General features: G+C 38.5%; 2 protein-coding genes across 2 annotated transcripts in view; one reads left to right on the top strand and one right to left on the bottom strand.

Moving 5' to 3' along the window:
* The window catches only part of LOC134801488 (guanine nucleotide-binding protein G(I)/G(S)/G(T) subunit beta-1), a 40,680-nt gene extending 38,163 nt beyond the window's left edge, over positions 1-2,517 (bottom strand). The window contains exon 1 of the mRNA XM_063774098.1: positions 2,278-2,517. The gene's annotated coding sequence lies outside the window, so the exon portion shown is untranslated. The remainder of the gene's footprint in view (positions 1-2,277) is intronic.
* A 631-nt stretch (positions 2,518-3,148) lies between these two features.
* Positions 3,149-22,820, top strand: part of LOC134801459 (ATP-binding cassette sub-family D member 1) — a 116,097-nt gene continuing 96,425 nt past the window's right edge. Inside the window, exon 1 of the mRNA XM_063774052.1 lies at positions 3,149-3,395. The gene's annotated coding sequence lies outside the window, so the exon portion shown is untranslated. The remainder of the gene's footprint in view (positions 3,396-22,820) is intronic.

Here is a 22,820-nt window from a genome sequence, read left to right as displayed (position 1 = left end):
CTGGTCAGATCAACGTATTGGACTGTGTCCACATCCAGGCCTTTTCCCACCCACTTTGCCGGTCACAAAAAGCTTTACGAGGCAAGAATACAGATATTATAAATACTATATATACTGAAAATATCTTATCAAGCAAATACTGGTTGTATAAAGGCCTGTGTGCACCGGATGCGTTTGCGTAGTCACGCACGTGCGCGTTGTAATATACAGATCCTTATGAGAGATGACCCACTATAGGTGTGACATGTAGGTATAGGTATACAGCTCCAACACATTATATACCTACCATTTCTACATGTAAAAAATCAATTGCCTGTGGCAATGGATTAACTAGAATCTAGATCAAGTGTTGTATTTGAAAAATATAGCTAGTAACAAAAAAATATATGAATATGAAGAAAGTATGATGGGATGGGATATGGAATGACTATTGTGATATATTGGAGGAAACATGCAGTTCCAACTCTAAATAAATAAAACCGGGCAAGTGCGAGTCGGACTCGCACACGAAGGGTTCCGTACCATATAAAAAAAAAAACAAAAAAAAAGCAAAAAAAAACGGTCACCCATCCAAGTACTGACCACTCCCGACGTTGCTTAACTTTGGTCAAAAATCACGTTTGTTGTATGGGAGCCCCATTTAAATCTTTATTTTATTCTGTTTTTAGTATTTGTTGTTATAGCGGCAACAGAAATACATCATCTGTGAAAATTTCAACTGTCTAGCTATCACGGTTCGTGAGATACAGCCTGGTGACAGACGGACGGACGGACGGACGGACAGCGAAGTCTTAGTAATAGGGTCCCGTTTTACCCTTTGGGTACGGAACCCTAAAAAGGAACTTCACACAAATGATAATGACACTACCTTAACCCTTAGATCGACACAAATCACGGATAGTGGTGTGTTCAAGCCTCTATGGTGGTCAATAGTCGTTATGATTATTAAGAAAACATACAAAAGAGGGTCAAAGGTTATGCCCAGTATTTTGGCTGTTATTGATTTAAGGGTTGATAAAAAATTCTAGAGATTAGGTATCTAATCTAAAAATACGTATATATTATACACCGTATGTATTATACGTGTATATCTAAAATATGTATATATTTTGATGACAAAGGCAGAAATAGGACAAACATAACAAATGTAACGGGTTGAAGACAGATCTATACTTAAGGTCAAGTGAAACATTGGGGCAAGAGACAGGCCCGGATTTACAGTCCTAAGGCCCCTAGGTACTTGGTATTATGGTGGTATTCGCCATATCAAAACCATTGTTAGGTTGCCTGGGCCCCTAGGTCCGGGCCTTGTGGGCCTAGGCAGAAGTCCGGCCCTGGCAAGAGAACCACTTTTAGGAAAGACTCATACTGTTTCCCTTGCCCTAAGCAAAATAAACTAGGTTTCACTTATCTAAGATGACCTTATACTAATTCATTTCATCAGGTTGGAGAATCCTATGATTACACATCAATTAACTTCAAATGAAAAATTCATGGGAAGTTACATCCATAATCAATAAACTGTGGTACCTACTTATTTTATTTCTTTCTTTACTACTAGAAACATGAATTATCATTACCACACATAGTATTATTAGCATATACCAGTATTATGTTATTGATAGAATGAGTTTTAATAAAATATATAAGTTTAGTATTAACACATCATTATTTTAAAGTACCCAAGTTAACCACAAAATTACTCATAACTAGCATAACGTATTTCCACACTGTATGACAGATACATATTGGACCACACCGTACATTTTACACACCACTAAAATGTCTAAAATACGCCCAAAACGTCAATATAATCGGCCTAAACTACCACTTGCACACATATAGTGGCTGTTTAAAGTTATTTGTGAACATATTTTGCAGTAATGAGGTGATATGTATAAGAATCGATGGTCTGACTAGCAACAGGGGCTGTGCCTCTGTACTCTATAAGCATGTACCTATAGTACGCGTACATGCACGCCTAGATTTTCACGAATACGTGACATCCTAGCATACGATGTACTAGAAAGCACCCTAACGCACGGCAAACGGAACTAGATTGACTCAATGATAGCGTTCGGAACAGAAATTAAATGGCTCACCCAATTGTAGGTACAGGCCGGCGGTGCCCCATAAAACTTGCCCGATAAACTTATCAACGCCGCGGTCCCACGTCAATCAAGTAAATATTTTACAAAAATAAAGCACAAACACTTATTCATCATTATTACAAGCCAACAGTAGAAGTAATTGGTAAAATAAGACAAGAACTTTTACCCTTCTGTCAGCAATATAACTTCGATCGTCCCTCCAGCGGTTTCAGGGCGCTTCCTATATCACCATTAAGACTGGATTCTCACTTTTTGGCACATTTTGTATCTGTACAACAACACCACACTGAATCAAGAATTAATCACAAGTTTTTAACACGGACTCTACCACCATTAGCTTTTCATACACCTTATCCCGGGCACGGTCCTCCTCACGGCCATTTGCAAATTGCGTCAAAATTCCAGGAATGTGATTGGTGGATTCCGCGCAAGTCTTGTTTCAGTCCTACACCGCTACCTGGTGGCAACGTTGTAAACTATTAATCTTGCCATACAAATTCCTTCCCTAACGCAACGGTATAAAGCCTTTTAAAATATTCATGTTCGCACTTACACCCTTTTCAACTGAACACTGTAGGGTGCGGTAAGGTAGTTCGAGAACCCCGTAATGTGACGTCAAACTGGGCGTGAATAATATAAAGCGGGCTGTTTAAAATACCATTACACGAAACGAAATTGACAACAAAAATCTCATTAAATAATGAGTCATTTGGAAAGAAAACACATGTTTGTGCACTCTCTGAAATAGAAAATGAAAAATTTTGCACAAATTTGATAAAACTCAGCAATATTTTGGCGATAAACCTCATTGCGTTCCGTTTTACGCAACTAACAAGCATTGATATGTTTGTGATCTAGCAATGTCTTGAACTACTTTTAGTAGACAAAATAAATTATATTTGGGAATAAAATATTTCGTGGTGTAATATAATACAATAATTCAAAAAATTATATATAATTTACTAAAATCTTCTACCGATATTTTCATATATTTCCGAACGAAAGTTTGTTGTCAAGTAAGCAAATGTCAATCAGCAGTGCCCTTTGTTATTTTCTGCGTAATAGACGTGTTTCGAGGTCCGTTTACACACGTTCCGTGAAGATTTATTTGGAAATAAGCAATTAAATTATTTCACGCGTATCAGTTATGAACTAAGTGACGGAATTAAATTAAATAGACTTCCTTTAGATCCTGGTTTGTTTTGGACTTTGTTGGAGACTGCAATTGCGAGTTATTCCGCAATAATAACAAGCTGAGTAATCTAATATAGGTAGTTGCTATCGGTAAGTATTATAGTTTAATTTTATATATAATTTCCATAACATCGTTTTATATAGACTGGGTTGCCTTGAAGACTTGTGAGTCGGCGATTTAACTGTTTTCGGATGATATTTTATGGTCTGTAGATTGTTGTCCTTGATAAAGCCTTTTGTCGTTCTCGTGAACGCAGTACCGCATTGCGTAAAATAGTTGCAGTATAATAAATATCCTTGTCTCGATAAAGTTTCTATGTCGTTTATCCTACAGAAATCAATAGGTACACCTTATAAAACATATGCCGCGTCTGTCTGTATTTTCGCGATGACTCAAAAACTTCTGAACGGATTTTCATGCGGTTTTCTCCTATCAATAGAGTGATCCTTAAGGAAGGTATACGTGTATAATTTGTTAACCCATGCGATTCCGTGGCGGGCCGCTAGTAGTACATATGTCAAAGTTTGTAATGTTTGAATTTTTAGCTCAATCTCGCAAAAACGGTTGAACAGATTTGGATGAAATTTAGCACATAGTTAGTAACCAGAAATTGGACGTTGGATTGTTTTATTCCGGAATACATACCCTAAGGGTGTGAAATGGGGGTTGAAAGTTAGTATGGGAGTTCTAGGGGGGAAATGGGCAGTCTAAAAATACTGCTATGCCAACTATGTTGCAGGCAGTTGGTATCTTAACTGCTAAGAAAAAACCGGCCAAGTGCGAGTCGGACTCGCTCACGATGGGTTCCGTACCATTATGCAAAAAACTGGCAAGAAAATCACGTATTATTATATTCTGTCAACACATATATGTGAAAATTTCAACTGTCTAGCTATCACGGTTCATGAGATACAGCCTGGTGACAGACAGACGGATAGACAGACAAACGGACAGTGGAGTTTTAGTAATAGGGTCCCGTTTTTACCCCTTGGGTACGGAACCCTAAAAACTAAACAAAATCATATTCATTAACATATACTGTGTCAGTCCCAATCATGGTCTAATAAAACGTGGCCGCTATATATAGCGCTATCGCATATTATCATATAGCGCTGTCGCATGATGACGTAGGCTTGTGTCAGTTAGGTGACCTAGAAAAGACGGGAATAGAGTACCAGGCGGAGTATATTATTATACCATGGTCCCAATGATATAGGTACCTAACCAAAACAATATGGTAACATGATACCTAATATTTTAATTTAAAAAAATTAAATAGCTTGAATTCAGAATTTCATTTTATTTATTTCATTTCACTTAGGTATAGGTAAGTCTTCAGTTTAACCTTCACGAAATAATTTCATATTTTAAATATTCTCTTAATAAAATAACATATTTCAATAATCTTCTTTAATACTTGAAAATAAACTTACAAGTAAAAAAAATTGCCGGCAAGTATAGAAAACATACATGTAATATTCAACTTGTATAAAAAATACATATTAATACATTCAAATTACTTCTGTTTCTGCTTATTTATACATGTAATTGTCTTAGTGTAAAACAATGTTTCGCTTTTTCCAACTGTTTTAAACAGTATGCCAATAAATAAATATTATATGACATTCTTTTTCAGATTGACTAAGTCCTGCAGTAAGCTCAAGAAGGCTTGTGTTGTGAGTACTCAGACAACGATATAAATACTTAAAACACATAAAATAAAATACCCATAACTCAGGAACAAATATTTGTGCTCATCAAACAAATAAATGCCCTTACCGGGATTTGATTTGATCAACCCAAAATGTTAGTAAAAAAAATTAAACTAATAATTTAATTTAATTGTAGACGGGAATACCATAATTTGAATAAATTTTCGGTTACTGATGAAGTATAGTGACGACACAACGTTTGTGACCCCCCCTCCCCCTTGTCACAACATGTCACATTTTCTTGCCCCCCCCCCCCCCCCCCCCCTAAAAGTGTGTTGTAATTAATGGATGAACCTTAAAACTGACGCAAGGTAGCTCGGATATCAAGATGAAGAGAATACTCGTATCTGGAATATTATAAAAAATTTTGATTACTTTTTTAAATCATGTTGTAACATCGCGACTTGCCATAGGGCCACGTGCAGTAGGGTGGGCCGATATTGTATGAAAAAATATTTTTTTGCGTAAATCGTACCTGGGGGGGTCTAAAAAGTTGCTATTTTGTTTAAGCTCTTATATTCAGTTAAAAAAATGTTGATTCGTTATATGATTTAGCCCTCTACAGCTGCTCAAAGTTTTAAATTATTGAAATATTCGACGTCAGTTTCGTGTATGATTATTTATATTTTTTTGTAGTACTAAATAATAAAAACCACATGTATTGTATAAAACATAGTCTAATTATTTATAAATAAGCCATTTTTGTTACAAAATAAATGCATAATGTCGAAAGTTTTAGTGTTGAAAAACTTGAATTTTAACTAAATTAGCAGTTGTATTGTGCCTTATTGTCAAAAGATGGCATTACAGATCTGGATTTCAGTTTGGTCCGAATAAGTCCATCCCGTGCATTTTTTGAAGCCACCGTAATCGATGCTTCCGTTACAAGTTTTATGCACCGTTCTACTGCTTGCGTGTGACAGGGAAACTTAGAGAAAACGACATCTCGAGCTAGCGAGACGTCATCTATCATCTTCTGCAAATCCTCCTCAGACACATGGCTCATAATCGGCGGAGGTGTAACTTGACACTCAGCCCAGATTATCATGTCTATATAATCAGTTGCATTAAAATTGAGCTGAGGCAATTTAAACACTCTGACAGAACCAGTGATTGGCTGTCGTCTTGCTTGTAAAATTTTTCTTAGAGCAAGTTCTCTCACAGATTTTCTCTCATCCGATATCATAGCCACCAGTATGTTTTCAGGGTGAGCAAAAAAAGCATTCCTCTGGATTACTGGATCAATAATAGACCTCACATCGTCACCGAATGATCTAGTTAAACGTATTAAATTAAATACGTGGTGAGCTCCATAAATACACGACGATTTTTTCTTTATTTCAAACCAGACCGGTGCGTACACTTTGACAATGTATTCTGTTAGAATTTTCAATTTATTCGACGGTTTCTCACATCCAATATAATATCGTAATATACGATTTGCTGTGGTAAGCCAACGAGAATGAGCCATCTTTCCAGGTTGTCTATTTGCGAGTTCTGCACTACAAGTTCCCGTCGACACAGCACAACACATTTCGTACAAATACTTTTGGTCCGTACTTAAAGATTTTAGGACATTTTGGTCTATATCAGTAATACCACTAGTAATAGCTGCGTACTTTTTTACACGCAGTTTATCACAGGTTTCTAGAGCTTTTCCTATGGGCCCCGAGTACTCTCTAGGTCCACTTGTGCCTCCATCCAGCTGACAAAATAAGTGTCGTAAAGGCAACTCATTGGCATGGAGTTGGCATACAAGCCACTGTAATGGTTTTTGCAACTTCAACTCAGTTAATCTAATAACTCCTGCTTTCCACCCAGTATTCGTGGCAGTCCCATCACAACCTATACATTTTAATTCATTTAAGTCGATTTCGTGGCTTTGACAGTATTCAACGATTGAATTGCAAATTTCTTTGCCAGTTCCTGTTCGTGGTGTCGTGTGTCCTAAGTATAAAGAGCCTGGTTCACTTATAAGCGATATATGTTCTTCCACAGTAAGTCTACGATAGGAGCGACCATTCGAATTTTCGATAAGCAAGGTTTTGTCCTTCCTGCCGTCAAAATAAATCGCTTCCAATTGATCATGACTCATATTCTCCTGCAAGTTACATCTTTCGTTATTTCGAGCCCGCCATAGTTTGTTTTTATCCACTACTAAGTTTTTGTCGTCGTGAGATATAAGTCCTACGTCTTGCAGCACAGCAGTTGCGATTGCAGCTCCGGATCGATTTGAAATTCCGTACCGATCACACGTCTTCGCCAGTTCTGGCAATCTTAGGGTGTTATAAGGTGTATCAGTCTTCGGCAGTGATATTACAGATGGAGTATCTATGATGGCATTCGAATCAGTATGTGAAGCAAGCGAAGTACGTGCTATTTTTCGGTTGGAGCTTAGACCTGGTTGAGAGTTATAAAAATCCATCATACGGTTCTGCAACTTTTGCTGTCTTTCAATTTTTGAGCAATTTTTTTGAGTCTGAATTTTGTCTACACCAGCTATAATCATTTGTCTGTGAGATCGTTGATCTAGTAGAAATTTTTGTTCGATGACTGGTACTTTATTTTGTTTAGCACAGGAACAATAATCGGTCCTCAGTACAATCGTGCACTTGCAAGCTGCAATGTCGAAAAGTTGCGTTAAATAGCCGTTTTTAAAGCTCGTCAACTTATCCCTATAGTTGTCGTTTATTTTACTTTTAGGGTACCGTATTACCTTTAAGTATTCGTCGTAATACTTTTTTAACAACTCCTTTATTCTCTTGGGACTTACAGTAGGAATAGAAGCGGAAGCCCAGATCTTCTCGATGTCGCAGCTCACACAAGCAAAAACATGGGTTATTGACGGTTGTTTTCCGGAATTAAGATCTTGCATACGGTGTCTTACGATAAGTATATACTTAATAGTGTCTGATATCGTCGGTAAAAGTTTCACGTTAAGATCTGAAGGTGGTCCAAACAAAGGGCAAGTAACTTCACTTCGTGTTTTGACGGTAGATTGCTTAGCACTCATATTTATGAACAAAACTTGAATAAAGTTGAATTATTATAGGGTTTTCTAAATGTTTAATAAGATTTTCACTTGGTTTTATTTATTTTTACTTAAAAACTATTAATGAGTTATGAAAACAACTATTTGACAAATTTATGAACAAATTGGCGGGTAACGCGAAAATTGAGTTGACAGTTTTGACGCAAGAAAGCTTACTTTTGTCTATGATTTAAAAAAAAGACCATTGTAATGTACGTTCCGATACTCGCAATGAATGAATAAACTATAAAATTAAATAAAAAAGCTTTCGGACACATTTTAGATACAAAAATAAAAACGTCGAAAAATATATAATTTAGAAATATTGAAGCCATGGTAGAGGGCTAAAAGTTATATAGGTTTTTTTTTTGATTATTTTTCTGATGCTAAACAGACCAAAACGCAACTTTTTAAACGTACCCAGCATTAAAAATATTATTTTTACAAAATCGACCCACCCTAACGTGCAGGGCCGGATTAACCCTAAGTCAAAGTAGGCAACTGCCTAGGGGCCCCGCCTCGGCTAGGGGGCCCCGGCGGCTCAGAGCTCACCAAAAAAAATTGTTTCATAGGGACATAATTCACTCGTAAAAATTTTATTCTTAATAATAATGAGTATGCTTTGTTATTGTTATTTTTTGCGATCCATTCTTTTATTCAATGAAACTGTAATAAAATTGAAGCAATAGGTACGTTACAGTTTACGGGGCGTATTATGCGTACCTGGGGCCCGTTTCTCAAAAGCTTGTAACTTGTAATACAAGTGGAAGTCCCCTTCTAACAAAAGCTGTCAAAAAGTGACATCCGCTTGTATTACAAGTTACAAGCTTTTGAGAAACGGGCCCCTGTTGTAAAGGTTTTCTGAAAAAATGTTAACTATTGCTTTTTTTCGAACAACAACTTCTGGGTTATTTCGACTCTGAATCACGAAGACTATTGATTAAATTAAAACATAGAAAAAAAGTGTCCTCAGTTTTTCATACGAATTTTGGGTGTCAGTTTAGTGACGGTCCATACAAAATGTATGTATGTAAAAATGCGTGACAAAAGTGACCTTTTTACGACGATTGGTTCATGTCAGAGCGCTGCTTCCTTACAGCTCGGCCTTCGGCGTCGCTTTTTAAGAAATATCAACATTAGACGTGTGCGCCGCGCCGGCGCGCCGCCGCCGCCGGGCTTTTTTGCCACGCCGCCGCCGCCGATGAATGATCGGCGTGAAATCGGCGTGACCTTGAGTGTTGTTAATCAGCTATTTTAACTTGATATTTGGATTACAATTTGGATTTTTTTGTATTATATATAAAGAGAATAGCCAGTTGCACAAACTATTTGACACACCCATTAAAGAGACTGAGTAATCCTTAGTGTTCAGCGTCAAGAAAGATGAGGGAGCATTATATGCAGTAAGATTTTTTCCTATAAATTGTGTATTCACATTCAACTATTAATTAGAATTTTTATGCCCTCACCTCACATACGAAGTCAGAATGCTATATCATGAAAATACTTAACTACACTGCAATTAACTAGGCAACGACAACACAGGGCTCATGTACCATGGAACCTCAAAGAGCAACAGAAAAGGAAAACTAACTAGCTAATGTGTCGTTGCGATCATCATCCTTGCTAGTACTATTGTCGACAGTCTTACGGGAATAACAACAAGAAATACATCGAAATGGCGGCTCTTCTGAAGAAAATGGAAGTTGAAAGTTCTAGAGTGGTCTTAAGATCAACCATTCCAAGAGCAAAGTAATGGTTGTAGACAGGGCAAACGTACCTACTCCGAATTACCGACGCACTCGGCGATTACGAAAAAGCGAGCAAGTTTGTATATCTTGGTGGTACGAGTTCTCGTCTTTCCTATATTCCAGTATGGTGCTGAACCGCGAGTCTCAAAAAGGGTAACGTGCAAAGGTTGGCGCTTTAGAGATTTAGTGTTGGCAAAGACTGCTGCATACAGCTAGAAGAACAAACCCCTTAATTTACAAATAGCTCAATATCGCCACTCGGGTTTCTACAACATCTTTCTTCGGACACGTTATGCGGTTTCCAACGCATGATGTGGCGAAACATAATATGAATTTAGGCCCAATGAATGGCAAACGTGCTCAGAGTGGAGCATGTGTGAGATGGTCGATGGCTGGCGGCAGTCCACACGGCTTATGACTGCACGAAATTGAGACAAATTACATGTGGTCACAATCCTCAGCAATGAGAAAACGAGAAAGAAGAAGATACTTCTCAGCCAGCCTAGTGCTTATACGACAAGAAAACCATTAACGGGAAGCCAGAGCAGTCCACTATATCTAGGATATTTCAAGGATATTTGAAGATAAGCCGTTTACAGCATGACAAAATGGATCAGATCGGATTGAAAGTCATTGGGACCAGGTAATCCCTTACTACAAGCCAGTTACTAGGATAATCGAGTTATTATACCTATCATATATTCATTTCTCTTCTTCTTCCTCCTTCCCTTATCCCACCTACGTGGGGTCGGGTCTCCTTGTCATTTTGCGCCAGAGTAGTCGATTCTGGGTTGTCTCTTCTGTTATGTTCAGGTTCTTTAGATCGGCTCTAATATTGGATCACCATGTGGATTTTGGTCTTCCTCTTCCTCTCGGTTGTTCCGGAAGGTTCAGTGCTATATTGACGACATGGTCTTTTCCTCTTCTTTGTATGTGGCCGCCGTGTATCATATATTCATTTACAAACCCTATTTTACTCAAAACCTATACGTAGATTATACTAACTATACGTAGATTACGTAGTTCAGTACCAGCAACCTGAATTATAAAGAACAAACGACAAATTAATGATTTTTCTTTAGAAACCTGAAAGTCAAGGTCACGCCGATTTCACGCCGAAAACACGCCGCCGCCGCCGATTTTTCCGCAAACGCCGCCGCCGATCGTTTTTTAATCGGCGCACACGTCTAATCAACATTGATTTCAGTAGCTTGACCTTTTGCCTCGCATGAAAGCTCACTTCGCTAATAGACGCTTCGGGCTTGTCGAGCAATGCGGAGATTGCTGAGCTCGACCTTTACTTCAGCCTCACTTTTTTACCTCAATTTATCATTGGTTTGTGTTCCTCATCTCCTCTACTTCAGGTTAGCCTTTGGCCTCGCTGCGCCTAGTTCGGCCTGCGGTTTCGCTTTTTAATACAATGGAATTCGGTTCGTGTTTGTGCTCAACTACTTATCCCGAAGCCTGAACGGCTTTGAGTTCGCATGAAAGCTCGCCTCATTGGGGCACTTCGGACTTTTAGGCCCAGGTGAAGATCGGTAACCGGCCTAGCCTTTTAACCGGCTTTCACAATTTTCGATATTGTTAAAAAATTTGCGCTCGCTGCGCTCGCGTTTTTACTAGGTTTTTTGATTGTCATAATTTCAAGAAGTTTGACGTTTAAAATAATACTTGCACTGCGTGTGCTATCAAAATCGTTGCAGACTTATCTTGGTCTAACTTTAATAATTTTAACATATGGAAATTCTTTATTACTGTTGATCCTAATCATGTGGCTCGGCGTTTTGTCTTATGGTCGGACAATCGCTGTTCAGCCTCGCAAAATATTAACTATTGAGAAAATCAACTTTGCGGCACTAATTGAGCGTAGCCTCGCTTAAAATTTTCCATTAGAGGTAGATAGGAAAGTGACGCTCAAGCTCACAGCTTTCGTATTCCACTGGGAATTGGCCTTAAGCCTAAAGGTCTCTCCCCACACTTGACGCAACGCGGAATCGGCAAAAACCGATAGAAAAAAGCTTTATGTCCAAGCAATAAGAGCGAAAAAGACATCGTTTTGACTAGACTCGGATCGTCTCGGCTAAAGATTGAAATTAAAAACGCAAACTTATTAAACTGAACATGCTGTATGCAGAATTGACTGTAAGGGGGCCCCGAGCCTTACACTGCCTAGGGGCCCCGACGTGCTTAATCCGGCCCTGGCCACGTGTAATCGTTTTTTCACCGTGTCTAAAGGTCAGATATAATTCTGCGTTTGATGTCCACAGTCTGACAAATATAAACTTTATTGCAAGGACATAAGACCCACTAATGATGTTATTATTACATTCCCCAAAACTCATTAATCATAGATAAATAGATAATTTTTTATCATAGTGATTTTTACTTATGATTATCAAAATTAATTGCCTACATGTTTTTATAACTTGACAATTTACATAAAATAGTATTAATTAATAATTTCATAAGTAATGTTATTCTTAGCTTGTTAACCCTTTGAACGCCACGCGTATCGTGTCCGGCGTGTTGTGAACCTTGTCAGAATGGACGAAGGTTGATATTAGGCTGCAGCCGCGCGCGTCAGTTGACATCATTCCAGGCCAGGGGTGCGAAACTCCTGACTTCGGCCATACTCGGCTCCGCTCGGCTCAGCATTGCTCCGAGCAATTTTTAGGGTTGACACAACTTGACGTCCCTTTGCGTGCACGACCACAGATAAGATAATGGCTTGAATTTTGACATTGTAAATAGCCGAAAGGGATAGTGCCATGTATTAGAAAGGGACAGCATGATTCGACCCTGAACCGCTGTCAAACTTCGGTTTTGTAGGAAGTTTCCTTTCTGTACGGCAGTACTATTATTTATTCTGTGATCATGCGGTCGAAGTGTTGAGGGTTGAGCTTTAAGCTAGCGACTCTTAATCCGGATTTCGCAGGGGTTGCAGGTTCTAACCCCGGCTCGAACCAATGAGTATTACGGTCTTACCTAGCCTAGCCGGTAGTGACCCTGCCTCCGAAGCAGGAGGTCCCGGTTTCGAATCCTGGTAGGGTCATTTATCATCACAAATATTCGTTCCTGAATTATGCATATTTCATACTAGCTTTTGCCCGCGACTTCGTCTGCGTAGAATTTGTGACAGCAGCTAAAGTAGGTATAGCGCCTGGATAATGCTAAATAGCAATCATTCAATTCGCGCATTGCTTACTTCAATTAATAGGCAATGCACTCTTTCAATTCCACCCCCCTTTACACTCTCTTCAGAGATGATTTCCGACATAAAAACTATCCTATGTCCTTCCCCGGGACTCAAACTATCTCTATACCAAATTTTAACTAAATTGGTTCAGCGGCTTAAGCGTGAAAAGGTAACAGACAGACAGACACTTTCGCCTTTATAATATTAGTATGGATGTATATCCGTACATATTTATATATAATAATCTGCATTATATGTAGGTATCGTCGTCTAGTATCTAGTACCCACAACACAAGCCTTATTGAGCTTACCGTTAGACTAGGTCGAAATGTGTGAAATTTTCCTATAATATTTATTCTTTATTTATTTATTTGCTGTACCTATTCTCGCGCAATAAATTCCAAGTTCATGACTTTTCAATGTCGCTTACTGTTGTTATGGTGCAGAACAATGGACTTATAGTGTTATTGTGACAAAGCCTTTTGTAAGGTTTTCCCTGGTTGCGCGAGATGACATTCTGAACTATAGTGCCGTAGAAAACATTCTTATATTTAAACTTTATTTAATAAAACAATGCAAAAAAGTACCTATAATTGGCGGTATTAAGAATATTTAAGGCAAAATTGTATACACGGTGTGGCCTGTAACACGAGCAAATAATTAAAACATAGATTGTACTCCTCAAACGGTGACACTTTTGTTCTACAACTTTTAAAAATCATGAAGTATTTAGACTCCCTATTTTTCATACAAAATAAATATTATTTTCAATTGACGCCATCGCCACGCCATATCATTGTGATTGCCTGACGTTGCTTGTCACGCCTTAAACATAACAAAATTCGCAATACATTGCGTCTTAGAATAAACTTTAAAGTGTATTAAAAATCAAACCCCAAGTTATTTTTAAAAGTCGCTGAACAAATGTTGGTCAATATGAGGAGTAAAGGCTACAGTTAAATTTTTTGCTAATGTTACAGGCCACACCCAGGCCATAAGAAATACCGTTTTGATTGAATTGTTACACGTTTTTATTACAAAAGCAAATGCCATGAAAAAATTCACACGGAAACTAGATTATACTTGCAAGGAAGGCTGCATAGCATAGTATACCATAGCAGTATAATTTTAGTATAAAATAGCTAGTGATATAGAATTATAGATGAGGGATTTGACTAGCAAATTTGAAAAGACGTATACTTTCAGAGTTATTGAGGTAAAACCACAGAATACATAATAGTACAGTCAACAACAGAGCTATGAATATAGGCAAAGTGTCAAAAATATGTATACAGTACTTTATTGCCTGTACATTAAGGTCGTGTATACATATTTTTGGCACTTTGCCTGTATTCATAGCTCTGTTGTTGAATGTACTACCGTACAGAAAGGACACTTCCTACAAAAGCGAAGTTTGACTGCGATTCAGGGTCGAATCATGCTATCCCTTTCTAATGTATGGCACTATCCCTTTCTAATTTCTAAAATGTATTCAAGTGATTATCTTATCTGTGGTCGTGCACGCAAAAGGACGTCAAGTGGTGCCAACCCTAATAATAGCTCGGAGCAATGCTGAGCCGAACGGAGGCGGAGCCGAGTTTACCCGAAGTCAGGAGTGTCTCCTCACTTGTAAAACCGCAAGTTTCGCGCGGAGGGCTATCTCTTTTGTTCCTTTATAATTTCCTGCGGCGGTATTATGGTCACATTTTTTCCACTTGCCATGTCATGCGTCACTTTCGCACTTACATACATGTTAGAATGCGACAGGCATGATGACAGATGATAAAAAACGGACCATCTTAGCCCTACTGGCTCCATAAACAGAAAAATTGTGGTGCATGATCAATAAGAGCATTCCATGAAATTTTCTACCGTTTGTCCCATACATTCGTTCAAACGCGAATTTTCTGAAGATTTGCAGGTATAAGAGATAAGAGTTTCCTTTTCTATGATAAATGGTCAAAAATATGGACAGAAAAATAATCCCCTGCTTTAAATGCCGAAAAAAAAAGTCGCAACACAGGAAATAAAATGCGTTTGTACGCGGGACGGCCCGTGGAATGCTCCAATTGATCACGGTCTGAAGATCCTCCTAAGTGAACGGGACAAGGGCAAGCGAATTATTAAAAGTATAATCTAGATGCGGTTTACTGGATTTAGATGCGTATTTATAATGCTAAATATGCGTTTAAATTGCATTGGCCTTACACATATGGAGGTTGAGGCCACAATTATAGGTACCTACCTACCTTTATCTAAATACGGTCCAATTTATGTTTCTGTTTCGGCATAAAATATTTTTTTCGGCCAAAAAATTGACGATCCTTTCAGCCGCGCCGAAACTTACAACAATGTGTTTACGGATCGCGTTCGGCTAGTTTTTTATGATAAGTGAATTCTAAATAGAGTAATTAGTCTTACTTTATTGTGGTCCGACACGCACTTGGCTTGATAAATGGGTGAATCAACTTTTTGATCGACAGTTTTGAGTATATCTTGCGTTACTCAAAATGTCTCTAAGTTACCAAGAAATAGTTTGGAGTTTCTAGGAGGAGGGTGAAGTTGATCACCAACTATCTTCATACCAAATTCATCCAAATTGCCAACAATTATTTGTAAATAATGGCACATCATTATTTAATTGATATTTGTATTTATTAGTCGTAAAGTAAACATCAATATTTAAATACCTACGAAACAATTTGTCAGATTCGTGACGCATTTCTTTATCTAACAACAATCAGTAGCTCAATGATACTTTATCATTTGGAAAGCAATTATGTAGATTAAATGAATATGTTAATAACTTATGTTGTACATAAAATAGTACTACATCTTGTTACCTTACATTTTCTCTCGCTTGAAGTATGCTTTTATAACGTAGATTCAGAGTAATAGAGTCCCATCGATCGATCAGTTTTAATACAATATTGGGATAAAAGCAGAATAATCGGGTAGTACATCTAATCATCTTTAACAACAAACAATAAGATAAAGATAATAAAAACTTTTTACAAAAAAAAGCAAACCGACTTCAAAAAGGATGAAATAAAATATTATCCTTTTTGAAGTCTATGCGTTACCAACTGATATGTTTGAAGTCGGTGCCAAGCCAAATTTTGAAGCATACCATGATTTTGGTGCGATTCGATAAGGATGTACCTACGTTGGATTGCCTTACACGACGACAATGAACGTACTTTCTGTAGGTACAGTCGACGTTAAAAATATGTTTACACTTTTCGCCTTAATACAAAGGAGTAAGGTGCAAAAGTGTAAATATATCTTTGACGTCGATTGTATCTAAAGCCCCCTCCAGACTATGCGCGTGAATCGCGGGCGAAGCCGCGAACGCGAGTGTGGGGTCGATTTCGCAGGTCTGCGTTCAGGACTCCACACTCGCGTTCGCGGCTTTGCGCCGCGATTCGCGCACGAGTGTGGAGGAGGCTTAAGAACACACCTCAGAACACACGATCAAACCTTCTTGGCGCAGTCTGTACCATGTTTGTCGGCACATTAGTGGAAATCCAATGCATTTTTTTTCGTCGTATTTTTTAATGAGCATTTCTTACTAATATTCGAACAGTCTATAGCACGCAAGTGTGAGATTGGGACTGAGTAATTTCCCGTCCCTTATCCAGAGGACTACATTTCAAAATATAAAACAATTTAAGAAATTTACTTTCTTGCCAAATTTCACCTAAAGCGGTTCAGTTGTTTAGCCTTGAAAAGGCGACAAAGAGGCAGACAAAATTACTTACACATTTGTAATAGTTATTAGTGCAGTTCTAATGGGATTTATAGCCATAAAGCTGATTATTTTGACTGGTATTGTTACTACTTGGCTTGGCACCGACTTCAAACATATCAGTTGGTAACGCATAGACTTCAAAAAGGATAATATTTTATTTCATCCTTTTTGAAGTCGGTTTGCTTTTTTTTGTAAAAAGTTTTTATTTTTCCATTTTTAGTTTTAACGCATTGTTAAGAGCGCGACGCATGAATGAAAAACAAGATCATGTTTAACACTAAATTCGTGTACCTATTACTTTAATAAATATGTATGTAATCAGGAATTTTCTCGAGTCCGTCTGGGAAATTATAATTCCTGTCACTACTACACTAAATCCATCCTCCGCCCCGCCACTGGCCCAATCCCTCAACGCCCCGATCACTCAGCCTCACAGCGCATCAACCCCTGATCCAGGAACCCCTCGACCCTGAACCAGGAATTTTCTCGAGTCCGTCTGGGAAATTATAATTCCTGTCAACTAAATCCATCCGCCCGCCCCGCCACTGACCCAATCCCTCAGCCCCCCGATCACTCAACCTCACAGCACATCAACCCCTGATCCAGGAACCCCTCGATCCTGAACCAGCAACCCTTCAACCGCCATTCCCCGACCCGTTAATCTCTGACCCCTTAACTCCTAACCCTAACCCCCGATCAGTAGCCTTACCAGCTTACCACGAGTTTGACATTGATATATTCGCTAGCATGTGTGTAACTTACTTCCTATGCATCTCGCTCGTATTAACCTTAGTGTGAGCGAGATGCATAAAAAGTTACATTTAGATGCATAAGACGTTAGCGAATATGTCAATGTCAAACTCGTGGTAAGGCTACAGTTGCAGTACATCAAATTGGTGGTTTTCGGAAGCAAATGCTCGAGTTACTTTAGAAAACCCCGAAATCACTTAACACGTGCCTTTAAAAATTGAGGAGTTTCCTCAATTCCTCATGGATTCCATCATCAGACCAGAACCAAAAATAATACGGAAACACCTTGGAGGTAACTTCTTCCAAACAAAAAAAGAATTACTCAAATCGGATCACAGGTGCCGGAGTAATCGGTGAACATACTTACATTTAAAGAAATCATCATCATTATCATCAAAATAATCATCATCATCAGGTCTACTTCATCAAATTAGTGGTTTTCGGGAGAAAATGCTCGAGTTGCTTAAGAAAACGCCCAAAACACCATGCATGTGCCTTTAAAAATTGAGGAGTTCCCTCAATTCCTCATGGATCCCATCATCAGAACAGAACCAAATTAAAATGGGACCAACTCGGAGGTAGCTCCTTTCAAACAAAAAAAGAATTACTCAAATCGGACTACGGATGTCGGAGTAATCGGTGAACGTACATAGAAAAAAAAATAAAAATAGCCACAACCGAATACAGAACCTCCTCCTTCTATGAAATTGAAGTCGGTTAAAAAGATAGTTTATTCAAGTAGGCATATTACAATACGCTTATGAAGGTCGAATAAAGCTACACCGGCACCAACCCGACACCTCTGCCTCGAGAAGATTTAAATCCCCCCTCAATTGGAGGAGGGTATCCCAATATAACTTGAGACTCCGGTGCCGTTCAGACGAAAGTGGAGGACCCGCGCGAAATCGCCTTTCCATACAAGCGGTCCTCATTTTCCTCTCTGCATATTAACATTATTGAAAAGATTTTGACACAATTTGTTATATATCAAGCACAGCTATGCCCCTACGTTTGATTTTTTTCGAATTTTTTATTATTATAAGAGTTAGCAGCATTGAAATATTTGTATGAAATCTGTCGCACGTCGCACCTAATCTTTACCTACAATAATCAAAAAATCTGAACAAGTCAAACGTAGGGGCCTAGCGATTAATATACATACATCATATTAGGTATGTGAAAATATTCCTATAATGTGATTATCCAGAAAGCATAATGGGGACTACTTTTCTATGGAGAAGCGGCCGTCCCCTTACCTTTTAAGATAGAACATTCTTACGGTAGTTTTCGCTATAGGTATAACCTACGCCTCGCTAGGCGTGTAACGTAAACAAAAGGAAGGAATGGAAAAATTCGCGCGGATAGTGAGCTTCGGTGTTCCAAAAGGTCGCAAGTTCGCGTCTTTAAATCATACACAAATGGGCACAATTTCACTAGGTATTAAGTTCAATAAGACTTGTAATAAAACTTCTTACAAAACTCTATCTACATATATGAACTTATTTAGCGTAGAATGTGGGCGAATTAACTTTTTTACTGTCTCAAATCCGTCCACAACTTTAAAATTCGTTGTAAAATTTCTCCTTAAAATAATGGCTTTTCTATGTTTCAGTTTATGGTGTGTGTGTTAAAACATGCAAGATCCCAACTGTCAAGCATAGTAAACAGAAACTATGTATTGGAAGCAATATCTTGGTAACTCCAGAGACGCTCAAAACTGTCGGTCAAAAAGTCGCTTTGTCCGTTTATCATTCGTGTTCTAAAACATATTTGCCAAACACAGCTGATTCTTATGTAATTAAGTGCTTTGTTACAATAACATGACGGCTTCGCTCATTCAATTTTAAATCTTAACTCATCGCAATGCGGCTCCATTTCGAATGCTCATGGAACAAAGACTATTATGTTACTCATATCACAGGCGTATTCGAATGTTAGTTATTCGATGTGTTTCCGATATGTTACTCATCTGTCAGTGTTAAAAGTGACGTTTTTGGTTGAAGAAATGTCACTTCTGACACTGAATGATCGGTATAATATCAGAAACAGATCGAATTACTAAAATTCGAATATGCATGTGAGTCATATGTTTAAACCAAATCATTATTCAGCCATTTTGTATAGGCATTATATTTTGAATCTTATTCAAATATGGTTTAGAGTTATATCCGCTCGGATTTTTGTTATGCTTTGTTCGCGGTTTCGCTAGAGTTATATTAATTGTTATACTTATTATAAATATTATCATTCGGGTTCAAAGATTATTGGATAGGAATTTGCCATATTTCCTGTGCACTGTGGACTCTTACAATTTTATCTGACAAGCGTCAACATAAGTTCAGTTTTGTTTTTCTGGAATCTATTATTATTAACGTCACTTGCACCATCCCACTAACCCGGGGTTAACCGGTTAAACCTGGAGTTACCATGGTTACCATTTGAGTGCGTGTACAGTCAAGTTCACATACATCTTGACAATCCAACGTTCCAAAAATATATACACGCCTTAAAACACCGAGAGGTCGTGTAAATGTATTTTTGGTATACGTTAGCTTGTAAACATGTTTCTAGTAAACTCGACCGTATAAATAATAGTACTAAATAGGTACAGAAGACTCACTCTCTAACAAAACGCGTCTGTTACGATCAGGACAGATATGGCCGCTAAGTGGCGACAGCGCCACGCGCGGCTTATGGCTAGCCACCAAAATTGGTGTGGAACGGATGTACTTGTGAGCCACGCCTGCCGTAGGTACCTATATACATCAATACGAACGCCGTTAAAGATCTATTTCTATTGTCACTGTGACAAGGTACGAAACACAGAAATCAAGTATGATGATATTGAACCTGGGGGTTCTCAGAAAAAATGGTATAATTTACTTGTTTTCAAAAAATTATTAACTTTTGGGTTATTTAAACTCAGACTCACGAGTACTACCGAATGAGACAAAGAAAAAAAAGTGTCCGCATTTTTCATACAAATTTTGGGTATCAGTTTTGTGACGGTCCATACAAAATGTATGTGTAAATGCGTCACAAAAATAGCCTTTTTTGGGAACACATTTTTTTTCTTTTTAATTCGATAGTCGTGATTCTGAGTAGAATTACCCAAAAGTTAATGCATTTTCGAAAAAAAGTAAATGGTACACTTTTAAGTGAAAATGCCTACCCACCTATTAAAAAAATTTACATAACAACATATCTTAAACTAGGTCGACTAGATCGTTTTACACGAATAAGTCATTAATTATGTAAACAAATCTTAGCCTATCAATTTATGGCCTGCTGCGCTGCGCATCGATTTGACTCGAAAGATAAACAATATAAACATGTAGGCTAAGCGGTTTGATGTCGAATATCGATGCTTTGACTTTACCGTTAGCAGAAATATTTGGATTTTAGGCAAAATACATAACATAAGCAACTCAACAACAACAATTTTGACAATCGTTACTCTGTCTGTTTGACAAAGTCTACCCGTCTGCGAATCGTTGTCGGCGAAACGAAGATCGGCGTATTTTTGTCGGAAAATCAATAGGGCACCCTGTAAAACTTTATAAATTTACTCATTTACTGTCAATCAAGATAACATCACACCTTATCCACTGTGAAAGCTTAACGGGACAATAAAATCTTTACGTCAAAACAAATCTAACTAGCGGTCGTTAAAATAGTGCCAATCACTGGCATCCGGTGTCGAGAATCCATCGAACCGTGATGTGCCCGCTATAGGTATAGGGCTGTCAGTGGCGGCGCGTCAGTGAATTCTATACATTGACATAGATATCTAGGGACTGGCTTTACGGACAATAATAACGAGGCATGACAGGGGCCAGTACAGCGGTGTGACACCGGTACAACGCGATTGGTTGATGAGTTCGCATCACGCGCGCTATTGGTCGCATTGCGTTATGGCTCCTCTACACGATGGGCCAGCGCCGGCCACTCCAAGGGACGCTGCCATGCGGTAGAATGAGATAGCAATATCACTTGCTCCCTCTAACGCATAAATGCGTCCCTTGGTGTGGCCGGCGCTGGCCCATCGTGTAGAGGAGCCATTAGACTGCACGATTGGCTGGAATTCGTGAGTCACACCGCTAAACTAGTACCATTTTTAGTGCCCGTAAGGCCAGTCCATAGATATATACGTTAATGGTTCTATAGATTAGATTAGATAGACGCTCCGTCGCTGCTGCCTTAAGTCTTCGTCACACAGGCGCGCTTTCCGGGCGGGGCGTGAGCGAAGCGCGCCGCTTTTACATATAAAACGCTCAACGCCCCGCCCGGAAAACGCGCCTGTGTGACGGAACCTTTACATATTTTTGTGTAAGTGACAGCCCTAGGTATTACTGCCATTACAGGTAATTTCACAAGGTAAAGGTACCGATTATTTGTGCCTGTAATATGTAGTTAGGTACGGTCGGTGCCCCAACTTAAGTATCCAAGTTGCCATACTAATTGTAAAGAAAAGTGGATACTTATGTTAGGGAACCGAGTGTACATCCCGTTTTAGTTCTAATATAAGTTGTAATAGAAACCCATACAACTTAAAGAATGGATTTCAGCGAATCGACTTTTTAGCGTCACTCGTTGCCAAGGTTACGGTCCAGGAGAAAACAACTCTTAAAATCCTGTTTTTATGGTATTTAAAACCAAAGATGCATTTTTATTGGGATGTTATAAATGTTATAATAACCATACAAAATTTAAGCTGTGTTTTTATATTCGAGATAATAAAATAACAGTTGTATTGAATTTACTATCCAATCAATCCGATTGATATGTAATGCATAATTATTTTCCATCGTATTCTCGGAAACGTACGAACGTGTCTTGCTATTTCAGTCAGTCTCGGTACAAAAAGTACTGACTGAAGTAGCATGACAAATACGAACGTTTCCGAGAAAATACGATGGAAAACAATTATGCACTATATCTGCAAGAACCTTTATACGTACGAATTGATATGAGTTCAAGAGCAGTAGCCGCAATTAGGTAATAAACAGGATTATCTTGTTTTAGTTCAAGTCAGTAGAAAGTTCGTCCTTGCCGCCTCACTTTCCAAAAACTCGAGGCAAGGGCCATTCTTGTCCAGCTGACATACTTCCAATTATTTACTGTAAAGGTGATGTTCGGATTTCAACTGCCCACTGCCCTATCCCGCTATCCCTGCCGCTTCTTTTCGCCATAGCCCGACGTGACATTTCTATCTTCACCACTTATGGCTCCTCTTCACGTTGCGCCAACGCCAACGCCAACGAGGGACGCATTTATGCGTTAGAGGGAGCAAGTGATATTGCTATCTCATTCTACCGCATGG

The sequence above is a fragment of the Cydia splendana genome, chromosome 22, assembly GCF_910591565.1.
Source record: "Cydia splendana chromosome 22, ilCydSple1.2, whole genome shotgun sequence".
Classification (NCBI taxonomy): Eukaryota; Metazoa; Arthropoda; class Insecta; order Lepidoptera; family Tortricidae; genus Cydia; species Cydia splendana.
The sequence above is the reverse complement of the archived record's forward strand: the minus strand, read 5'-3'. Positions and strand labels throughout refer to the sequence as shown.